This window comes from Mustela nivalis (assembly GCF_964662115.1).
Source record: "Mustela nivalis genome assembly, chromosome: 2".
NCBI classification, from domain to species: Eukaryota; Metazoa; Chordata; class Mammalia; order Carnivora; family Mustelidae; genus Mustela; species Mustela nivalis.
The window spans coordinates 125,610,325-125,621,730 of NC_139021.1; the positions used below are offsets into that span (position 1 = coordinate 125,610,325).

The 11,406-nt window shown below is 41.5% G+C and overlaps 1 long non-coding RNA gene across 1 annotated transcript; it reads left to right on the top strand.

Moving 5' to 3' along the window:
- Positions 1-5,043: 5,043 nt before the first annotated feature.
- Positions 5,044-7,149, top strand: LOC309859453. The gene is made up of 2 exons (XR_014308712.1): positions 5,044-5,340; positions 7,034-7,149. It is a non-coding gene; the product is annotated as an uncharacterized lncRNA (long non-coding RNA).
- The last annotated feature ends 4,257 nt before the right edge of the window (positions 7,150-11,406 follow it).

Genomic DNA, 11,406 nt, shown 5'->3' on the forward strand with positions numbered 1-11,406 from the left:
TCTCTGGGAAGGGAATATCACTCCAGGAATATATTTTAATCAGACAATTGCAAAACTAACTCAGTAATTGGGATAGCTACCTCTTCATTCATGGGATGACAGAATCTTAAGGGCTGAAAGGTGCTAGGGCCACTTTTAACTGTTCTCAATCTTCAGAGAGATTTTTCACACAGTATTCTAAACTGAAAACAGTCTATTCTCATAAAAAAAAAAAAAAAGAATTTATTTATTTATCTGAAAGACAGAGAGAGAGAGGGGGGGCGGGGGGGAGGGAGAGATTATGAGCAGTGGGGAGAGGAGTAGAGGGAGAAGCAGACTCCCAGCTGAGCCTAACACAGGACCTGATCCCAGGACCTTGGGATCATGACCTGAGCCAAAGGCAGATGTTTAACTAACTGAGCCAGCCAGGCACACTCATTTTAAAAATTCCAAGAGGAAGTCACTTTCAGCAATGATATAGTCTTTCCTTTCAAGAAATTCTTCTTAGGGGCACGTGGGTGGCTCAGTGGGTAAAAGCCTCTGCCTTTGGCTTGGGTCATGATCCCAGGGTCCTGGGATCCAGCCCTGCATTGGGCTCTCTGCTCAGCAGGAAGCCTGCTTTCCTCTCTCTCTCTCTGCCTGGCTCTCTGCCTACTTGTGATCTCTGTCTGTCAAATAAATACATAAAGTCTTAAAAAAAAAAAAAAGAAATTCTTCTTAAATGAAACAAGATGGGATTGGGAGGGAGACAAACCATAAGTGACTCTTAATCGGGAGAGGGGGGTGGGGTTATGGACACTGGGGAGGGTGTGTGCCATGGTGAGTGCTGTGAAGTGTGTAAACCTGGTGATTCAGACCTGTACCCCTGGGGATAAAAATACATTATATATTTATTTTAAAAATTAATTTTAAAAAAAGAGCATTTAGCTCACACACACACACACACACACACACACAAAAGAAAAAAGAAATTCTTCTATGACCCAATCCCAAAAAACCAGCTAGACTGAGATGCTGGCCTGTCTGGGTATAGTTCTAAAACTGTTTTGCAGGGTGCCTGGGTGTCTCAGTTGGTTGGATTGCCTTTGGCTCAGGTCATGATCCTGGAGTCCCAGGATTGAGTTCTGCATCAGGCTCCCTGCTTAGCAGGGAGTCTGCTTCTTTCTCTGACCTTCCCCCTCCCATGCTCTCTCTTTCTCTCATTCTCAAATGAATAAATAAACAAATCTTTAAAAATAACAATTTTTTTTTAAAAACTGATTTGCAGAGAGCAGAACAAGTGAGCTCCATTTTTTAAAAAATTAACATATAGGGCGCCTGGGTGGCTCAATGGGTTAAGCCGCTGCCTTCGGCTCAGGTCATGATCTCAGGGTCCTGGGATCGAGTCCCACATCGGGCTCTCTGCTCAGCAGGGAGCCTGCTTCCTTCTCTCTCTCTCTGCCTGCCTCTCAGTGTACTTGTAATTTCTCTCTGTCAAATAAATAAATAAAATCTTTTAAAAATAAATAAATAAAATTAACATATAATGTATTATTTGCTTCAGGGGTACAGGTTTATGAATCATCAGTCTTACATAATTCACAGCACTAACCACAGCACATACCCTCCCCAATGTCCATCACCCAGCCACCCCATCCCTCCCTCCAACCCCCCAACTACCCTCAGTTTGTTTCCTGAGATTAAGAGTCTCGTATGGTTTGTCTCACTCCCCAGTCCCATCTTGTTTCACTTTTTCCCTCCCTACCACCCCATGACCCTCCAACCTGCCTCTCAAATTCAGTGAGCTCCATTCTTGAAACTGGCACTTCCAAGTACCAGTCCTCTCACCATGGCTGCTGCCTTACTTCTTGTCTCAGTCTCCTCTTGTCCTATTCCTGCCGCACATCATAAAAGAAAACATACTGGAGAACACCAAGTCACATGAGACAGGAAACTGAAAACCCACCCTCTCCTATAGAGTACAAGGCACCTGGCTACTCTGCCTTTCTCTCTAACTCAAGTGTTTGACCCACTCAATCCACTTCCAAGTTAAGAAACCATATGAGAACTGGTACTGCAGACTTACGAAGTGCTTCATGCTGAAAGAAAAAAATTTTCAGAGTTTTCCATTTTTTTATCATTTTGTTCAATGGTTAGAAATTTGTCTTTGCATTATTCTTTATAGTATACATAACAAACTTTTCAAAAATAATGGCCTTCTGTGTGTGGAACCATATATGAAAGGTTGAAAAGAAAATGCTTCGAAGATGAGTAAATGGGTTGATATTATTGAGAGTCGTATTCTCATTGTAGAAGAAATGACATATGAATATGAGAAAGCCAAAAAGAATCCTACAGAACTGTGCTGGAATTGGAGGCACTGGTAATAACTATGGTTTCTAATATATGTATGTTTATATGTATATCTGTGTGTGCATATGTATATTATAAACTTGTATATGTGTATACGCACATATAAAATGTATGTATTTCTTAGCTCTGTACACTAAAAGGCTGAAGAGGCAAAGATATCCCCAGTAGCAACAAATATACTTAGATCTTGGTCTCTAATACAACTCCCCACGGAGAGGAGCTAGGGACTCTCAGGGAGAGGTCTGATTCCCGAGACCAGACAGGATAGGTGCAAAAGACCCTGGGATATCTTGCTTGCCAGGAAGTCAGAAGGTACTCAAAATAATGATGAAAGCATGTTGCAAAGACACCAAGGCTAGCTTGAATGGGCTATCCTGGCCAAATCTGGAACAACCTGAGCATCAATGTCCCAGCATCAATCATGAATTTTATTTATTTTTTTTAAAGATTTTATTTGTTTATTTGACAGACAGAGATCACAGGTAGGCAGAGAGGAAGGAAAGTAGGCTCCCTGCTGAGCAGAGAGCCCCCCACCAATGCAGGGCTCAATCCCAGGACCCTGGGATCACGACCTGAGCTGAAGGCAGAGGCTTTAACCCACTGAGCCACCCAGGCACCCCCAATCATGAATTTTAAACCATTGAATAAATAAGAACTCATGTGTCCATTCCAAAAATACATAGATAATAATGGTGATTATAATGATAGATGATTAAAAAAATAATGATAGATGATATATAGATAAAAATCAAGGTCCTGGGACACCTGGGTGGCTCAGTCAGTTAAGCGTCTGCTTTGGGCTTGGGTCAGGATCCCACAGTTCTGGGATGAGTCCCACATTGGGCTCCTTGCTTGGCAGGGAGCCTGCTTCTCTCTCTGCCTCTGCCAGCCACTCCCTCTGCTGTCTCTCTCTCTTTCTCTCTCTCTCTGACAAATAAATAAATAAATAAAATCTTTAAAAAAAAAAAAAAAAACAAGGTCTCTAGCTTACAGTAGAATGCAGAGGATCAAATAGTAAATACAGAGGTGGTACTGTGGTTGCAACTCTTGTGGTTAAGATCAAACCAAGAATTGTCAATGAATGTTAAATCTTGGAGGAAATTTTGAATGAGATGCAGGATATTTGCATAATCCTATCAGTTGTAAGAGAGAAAGAAAAAGTAAATTATATAATTTAAAAATCAGGCAACACCTTGACCAGGATATGAAAATTAGTATTACCAACAAGAGAGAGAGATGGACATTGTATGTTTCCAAACGTAATGTCCAGAAAGGACACATCACCTAGGCAGTAACCTGGTTGAGAATGTACAGTCTCAATCTAATCACAAGAAACAGAGAAACACACAATGAAAGGCGAGGCCCCCCTATAGTCTTCAAAAAATGTCAGTATCGGTAAAAGACAAGGAAAGGTGGTAGGATTTGCTCAGATTAAAGGAGGCTAGAGAGACTTGACGACTAAGTGCAACCCCTAACCCCAGACTGGATCCAATGGTGGAGAAAAATCCTATAAAAGGACATCACTAGATTACTGATAAAATCAGAACATGGAAAACAGATGAAAAAAAAGCTTTATATCATTGTAAATTTAGGAAGTAAATTTACTTTATGGTAATCCTTCCTAGAAAATACCCACTGAAAAATTTTGATGCAAAGCGCCATGCTGTTTGTAACTTACCCTTACAGAGTTCAGAAAAGTAAAAAAAATTTTAAAAAAGAGAGAAAAAGGGAGGAAGAGATCAAGGGGCACAAATGACAAAGCAAATGGTGTAAATGTTAAATATAAGTGAATCTGAATAAAAGACCTAAGATTGTTCCTTGCAACTCTCTTTACTTTTGCAAAGTTTTTGTAAGTTTGAAACTATTTCCAAATCAAAGCTTTAAGAAAGAAATGCTTTGATAATCTGTCGCTCCTGGGACAAAGGATCAAAAGGAAATGATTTCGTGGAATGCTTTATTATTATCTTTTAATTGTAATTGCAAATTAATTGTCTTGCCTACTTATTTTGAATGTAAGAAATTATTTGAAAAATATTTGAATGAAACTTACTTGAAATGGACATTTTAAGATATTGCAGACCTCTTGGGTATCAATATCTTACGCTAAGCTTCAGGGACTCTTGCAACAGAAACTCCCTAGCTCAACCTACACTGACCCCACACACATTTATCTGTCGAAGTCCAGGTCACGTCCCCCTCCTCAAACTCTTTCCCTAAGGTTTAGAAAACAACACGATCTTCCTACTTGGTATATTTTTAGAATGCGCCCCAAATCTGAATTTACAAAGACAAAGGAAGAGTTTGGATCTCAGAACCTAACAGCCTAAACCCACTGAGGAGTTTACTCAGACTATCTTTTGTGCCGATTAATTTGCATAATCCAGACTAGATTCACATTTTTCAATAATAGCACATTTTATTTCTTAACCTCCCCCCTGCACCCCAAGAAAGGTTTGCTTTAGCCACTTGGGTTGTTTTCTCTTTTTTTAAACAACCTATTTTAAACCACTTACATGAGGAGTTTCCTGAGTAGTCACGTTGTACAAATATGAGATCACTATTTTACCTAAGATGAGTGCAGAAAAGTTTTCTCAATGTTCGGAAGTATTTATTGCACAAAAGACAAATGTGGAATCCAAATACTTCGTTCTTGATCATCCAAACACTATAAAGAAAGGATTGCAGAACTCATTTTTGCAAACAGAGCGCCCCCGTGCACGAAAATCTCTGCGATTACTGGTCACTGAAGACACCTAGAGGACGTATTTAGAAACTACATGAGAAGCGGACAGCAACTACTCAATGGTTCCTCTTGCTGCCTCTGTATTTAAGGAGTATTTTATTCAGAATGCCTGGGGGAAGAGGGGAACAGAATTGAGTACCGGGCTTTGGTACTGAAACTGGGATATTAGATCCTCAGCATGAGCCAGAGTTCTATCAAACTCATGATGCTGGATGGGCTACAGGAGCTCTGTAAGAGCATGTTCTGGGATACTCCTGTTAAAAGAGGTAAGCCTGAATGTTATCGGCTTAAGAATATTATTGAAAACCTACACGGTGGCTGATAGTGGTCAAAGAAGGCAGAAAAGCTTTTGCTGCCTTTGTTCTGATGCCTTATTCTTCTTTCCTATTACTTAGTACCTATGGATTATGTAAATTTTTTTTAAAAAAGTTATTTTGGGGGAGTGACTCAGTCATTGAGCATCTCTCTTTGGCTCAGATCATGATCCCTGGGTCCTGGGATTGAGCCCTCACATTGGGCTGCCTGCTTGGGGGTAGGGGGAGCCTGCTTTTCCCTCTCCCACTCCTCCTGCTTGTGTTCCCCTCTCGCTGTGTCTCCTCAGTCAAATAAATAAACAAAATCTTTAAATAAATAAAGAAATAATAAAATTATTTTGGGGCCATCAAAAACTTCCCTTTGGTTTAGCAAAAGCCCCCACTTTGCCCTTTGGTCCAAAGGAGAGATGACCCATCTTCTCCCTTTGGTCCGTCCACCTCCAGTCTTCTTTCCAAAGTACTAATTGGTGAACTGGTGGACACCATTCTTTCCTGCTTTAGGAAACTGGACTCGTGCAGTCTGGGTGGGCAGAAACATGCAGTTACAGCAAATGTACCAATCTGTTAAAACACAGCTACAACTATAACAAGAACAACTATTTTTAACACAAAATTCCACGGCCCGGAGAGTTTAAATATTTCAAGCAATATTTATTACAACAAGAATGCAGGCTGTGTCTAGCACTCCTTTATAATGGAATTTAAACAGGGCCCTCCCATGGAGATACCATCCTATTTTATGAGAAATTTTCCTCTTCTTTTGTTACGAAGGGTTTAGACTATGTATTTTTTTTAAGATTTAATTTATTTATTTGACAGAGAGAAAGAAATCACAAGTAGGCAGAGAGGCAGAGAGAGAGAGAGGGGGATGCAGGCTTCCCGCTGAGCAGAGAGCCCAATGAAAGGCTCAGTCCTAGGACCCTGAGATCATGACCTGAGCCGAAGGCAGAGGCTTAATCCACTGAGCCAACCAGGCACCCCTTGTATTGATCAAGGATATTACTTCAGGAATATCTGCTTGATTGACACAATGATTGATTTAAAAATTCTTGAGCTTTCTACCAAAATGTTTTCTTCCCTTTTTGGGGATAAGGATCACGAGACAGGAAGAAATTGCTAACTGGTGTCTGGAAGTACTTACCCACAACAAACTCGAATGAGGCTGCATTTTTATGTCCAGACAGGGTGTGGTTAGACATAGACTTAGAACTGGGGAAAATGTGCATTTGGCAATTTTCAATTTCTTTTTCAAGGAGGAAAACAATGAGAAGACTTCATTTCACCAGGGTCATTTGTTAATATGCATGGGAATAGCATTATTGTTAGATCTTTATTGAGCCCCTACGTGAAAAGGACAGAATTAAATGATGTGAATAACCACAAGATATCCATACACAGTTCATTCCAGTCTGAAGCTTGAATGATATGATTCATTTAAACCCATGTACAAAATAAGCACAATCAAATGTTTTCGGATGGTGAATTAAGTGCAGATGATATTAGGAGATTTTGAGTTAAAGTGGAACCAAGTGACCATTGCTGGAATAGTTAATATGGAAACAGGAATCCAGAAGACTCGTAAAAGTAGAATAAACAAAGGCCTAATTTAAAAGAAGTAAACTGATCAAAATTTTTTTCCTCCCAGGAAGTATCCTGCTCGTTGAGAACATTGAGGATCATGGATGCTGTGTGGGTTTTTAAAGTAGTCTCAGGGATTTTCTCAATTTTGATTTATTTAGTTTTAAATACATAATGAATCCACATGAGTTCAAGTTTTTGGAAGAATAAGATCTGCTATAAAGAGCTTTCTTCCCACTCCTGTCCCTTAGCAACCAGTTTCCTGACTCACAAGCAATCAATGTTAATTTTTCATGAAACTCTTCTTTTACACATAAATACATATACACACACTCACACACACACACATGCACACACTTCTTTCCCTTGCTTTTTGCACCTGCATGAGCACTTTAAACATTGTACCCTGTACTTGCTTTTTCCAAGTAAAGTATCTTTGGAAACATGAGTACATAGGACTTTCTTGATCTTTTTATAACTATATAGTATTCTACTGAATAGATGTACCATAATCTATTCAATGAGCTCCTGTTAGTGGATATTCAGTATTTCCAAATCTTGTTTTCAAGCTTTGCTATTACAAAAATGATACACAGAAAGAGCATGATACAGATACACACGATGTATACTTATATATGTAAAACAAATTCCTCAGAGTGGAATTCTGGGTCGAAGGACATGTGCATTTGTAACATTGTTAGATTCTGCCAATATTTCCCCAAAGAGGTCATACCATTTATATTACACTAGCATTATATGGAAGTGTCTATTTCCTCAATTCTCCCCAACACATAGACTTTTTAAAAATATTCACCTCCTTCTTCCCTGAGCCTGAATGTGATCATTTCTAGGATTTCCCTATTCTGGGTCTAGTGAACAAAAATTCCATTGCATTTCAACCTAGATCCCCTGCTGTCATTTGTCACTGCCTTCAGCCCTCCCCAGAGCCCACAGATCTAGCCTTCTCCACTTTTCTGCTCTGGTTCATATCATTTCCTCTGCTGGAATGTCTTTTCCCATCGATACTGTCCCTCCAACCTACCATCTTTCAAGGCCAATTTCTACTGCCACTTCTTCCATGAAATCCTTCTGAGTTATCTGGCCTTCACTCACCTCTTCTCCTTAAGAGCATCTCAACAGGCGTGCCATAAAAGGATTATAGGGAAATGAAACTATTGATCCCCCTCAGCTCTCAGAATAATCAGGGTCTGGGCTCTGGCATCTTTCTAGATTGGTCCTTCTAGCCAGATCTGCATTTTTTTTTCAAGATTTTATTTATTTATTTCACACAGAAAGAGCATGAGCATGGGGAGCAGCAGAGGGAAAGCTCCCTCCTGAGCAGGGAGCCCAAACAGGGCTTGATCCCAGGACCCTGGGATCATGACCTGAACCAAAGGCAGATACTTAACCAGCCAAGCCACCCAAGTGCCCCCAGGTCTGCCTTATTACTTTACCCCAGAGTTCATACAAAATTATTATACTTTTTTTTAAGAGGGGGGATGAGGGGCAGAGGAAGAGGGAGGGAAAGAGAATCTTTTTTTTTTTTTAAGATTTTATTTATTTATTTGACAGAGATCACAAGTAGGCAGAGAGACAGACAAAGAGAGAGAGGGAGGAGGAAGCAGGCTCCCCACCAAGCAGAGAGCCTGATGAGGGACTCAAACCCAGGACCCTCGAATCATGACCTGACTCCGAGGCAGAGGCTTTAACCCACTGAGCCACCCAGGTGCCCCTAGGGAGAGAGAATCTTAAGCATGCTCTATGCCTAGCATGGAACCTGATGCAGGGTTCGATCTCACAATCCTGAGATCATGACCTGAACTGAAATCAAGAGTCAGACGCTTAACCAACTGAGCCACCCAGGTACCCCAAAATTATCCTATTCTATGCATACCTTGACAGGAAAAGTGAGGGGAAGTTTTCTTGATTTTCTATATTCTTACTGTGCTTTTTGTTCATTTATTCTGTCCTGGAATGAGAAGTTTCTCTCTCTTGATAGCATCTGGGTTTTGCTCAGAGAGGCAATGGGAAAATACCTTTCTTTAAATAGTGTTGACCAGGACTTCCAATTCTGTGTTAAATAGTAGTCAGTGAGATGTGCAGTTAGGAAAACTAAAACGTAGAGCAATGAATTACTTGCCTAAGGTCACACAGAGGAGCTAGTCATTAAGCACCAGCCTGGACTAAGGGTGGAAGTGTATTATTATGGGGCACCTGGGTGGCTCAGTGGGTTAAGCCTCTGCCTTCTGCCCAGGTCATGATCTCAGGATCCTGGGATCGAGCCCCACATCAGGCTCTCTGCTCAGTGGGGAGCCTGCTCCCCGCCCCACTCTCTCTGCCTGCCTCTCTGCCTACTTGTGATCTCTGTCTGTCAAGTAAATAAATAAAATCTTTTTTTTTAAGTGTATTATTAGAATTCCAGTGAATTCCATTCCATGCAACCGAGACATTAAAAAAAAAAAAATTTTCAGTCTGCCTGACTACAAGACCTATATGTTTGACCACCATGCCACAGTGCTCCAGGGAAAGCTTGCTAAGAGACAGATGTGGGTTTGCTGAGCCAAGAAAATAACCTCTTGCTTCAATGACAAAATAGAAATCACTGGACATCAGACATTATTAAGGACCCTCTTCTTCTCAGCGCTGAATCTCTGAATCTTTTAGTACCTGTGTTCATCTCTGTCTTGTTCCTTCTTATTACAGCAGGGGCCAGGGGACCTCACCCCCTCTCTGAGGCCCAGGGTGACTAGATTCCAAATCCTCTCTCCCCATGCATTATTCTCTTACTCTTCTATGTCTTCATCCTCTCCTTCCCAACCGAATCATTCCCAACAGCACAGTCGAATGACTCCCATCTTTTATTTTTTTAAAAAAGATTTTATTTATTTATTTGAGAGATGGAGAGAGAACATAAGCAGGGAGGAGGGGCAGAGAGAGAGAGAGAGAGAGAAGCAGACTCCCTGCTGACCCCATCCCAGGACCCCAAGATTATGACCTGAGCCGAAAGCAGATGCTTAACCAACTGAGCCACCCAGGCACCCAACTCCCATCTTTAAAAGAAAAAAAAAAAAGATTATTTGGAGGCCCTGGCTGGCTCAGTTAGTAGAGCATGGGACTCTTGATCTCGAGGACATGAGTTCAAGCCCCACTTTGGGCAGGGGACCTACTTTAAAGAAAAAAAAAGAAAAGAAAGAAAAAAATTGTTCTTTGACCCTCCTCCTACCATCATCCTGTCTCCCCGGGGTCTCTTTTCATAGAACACAGAGTGTGGAAACACCGCAGTCACAGAGGTGATGGTGCCCTGTCACAGGCCTCGGCAGCCTCAGCTGTGCCTGAGCCTTGCTTGGCTTGTGTCCACTGTGCTGATAGCTGAGGCCTTGCTAGGTACGGGCAGGGTGCATCACAGCCTTGATATCCAAGGTTGGCCGCTGTGACAGGGATCACGTGGGCAGCACCCTTTTTGTAACTATCTCAAAGGAAGAAGAAGGAAGACCTTAATAGTTAACCCTTCTATGAGGCATACTATAAGTCAGATATCACACTTTACATATGTTCTTTCATTTTATTTTTTATTTTTTTTTTTAAAGATTTTATTTATTTGTCAGAGAGAGCGAGCGAGAGCGAGCACAGGCAGACAGAGTGGAAGGCAGAGTCAGACGGAGAAGCAGGCTCCCTGCGGAGCAAGGAGCCCGATGTGGGACTCGATCCCAGGACGCTGGGATCATGACCCGAGCCGAAGGCAGCTGCTTAACCAACTGAGCCACCCAGGCGTCCCTGTTCTTTCATTTTAAGTCTTACAACTCTGATAGGGTGGGTATTATTATTATCATCCCTATGTTCAATTGGGAAAATTAAGGCACAGAAAGCTTAAATTACTTGCTCAAGTTCACATGGGTAGTAAGTGGCAGAGCTGGGATTTGGAGCCAGGCAGTCTGGCTCTGAAGTCCATTCGGGAAGCTCTACAAAATACCAGGCCTCATTTAACATGTGCTGGTGGCACAGTTACCACTTAGGCTTTTGCTGTGTTATAAGACGTCACCGCAAATGATGGGGGGGGGGAGTGGGCACCTGGGTGGCTCAGTCCTTAAGCGTCTGCCTTCGGCTCAGGTCATGATCCCAGGGTCATGGGATCGAGTCCCACATTAGGGTACTTGCTCAGTGGGGAGTCTGCTTCTCCCTCTCCCACTCCCCCTGTTTGTGTTCCCTCTCTTTCTGTGTCTCTGTCTGTCAAATAAATAAAATCCGTATAAATAAAAAATCTATCTACATCATCGTAGAGACCCCAAGGTAAAAAGGAGCAAACGGACAGAAGAATTAAGGCAGGGACTCCCTTAGTTCATGCAAACATTTCCTGCAATTTAAAAAAAAAAAAAATGTCCTTTTAGGTGGGTTAGTCCCAAGGCTTGGTAAGCAGATAATATTTGTGTGTCACTTAAGAAA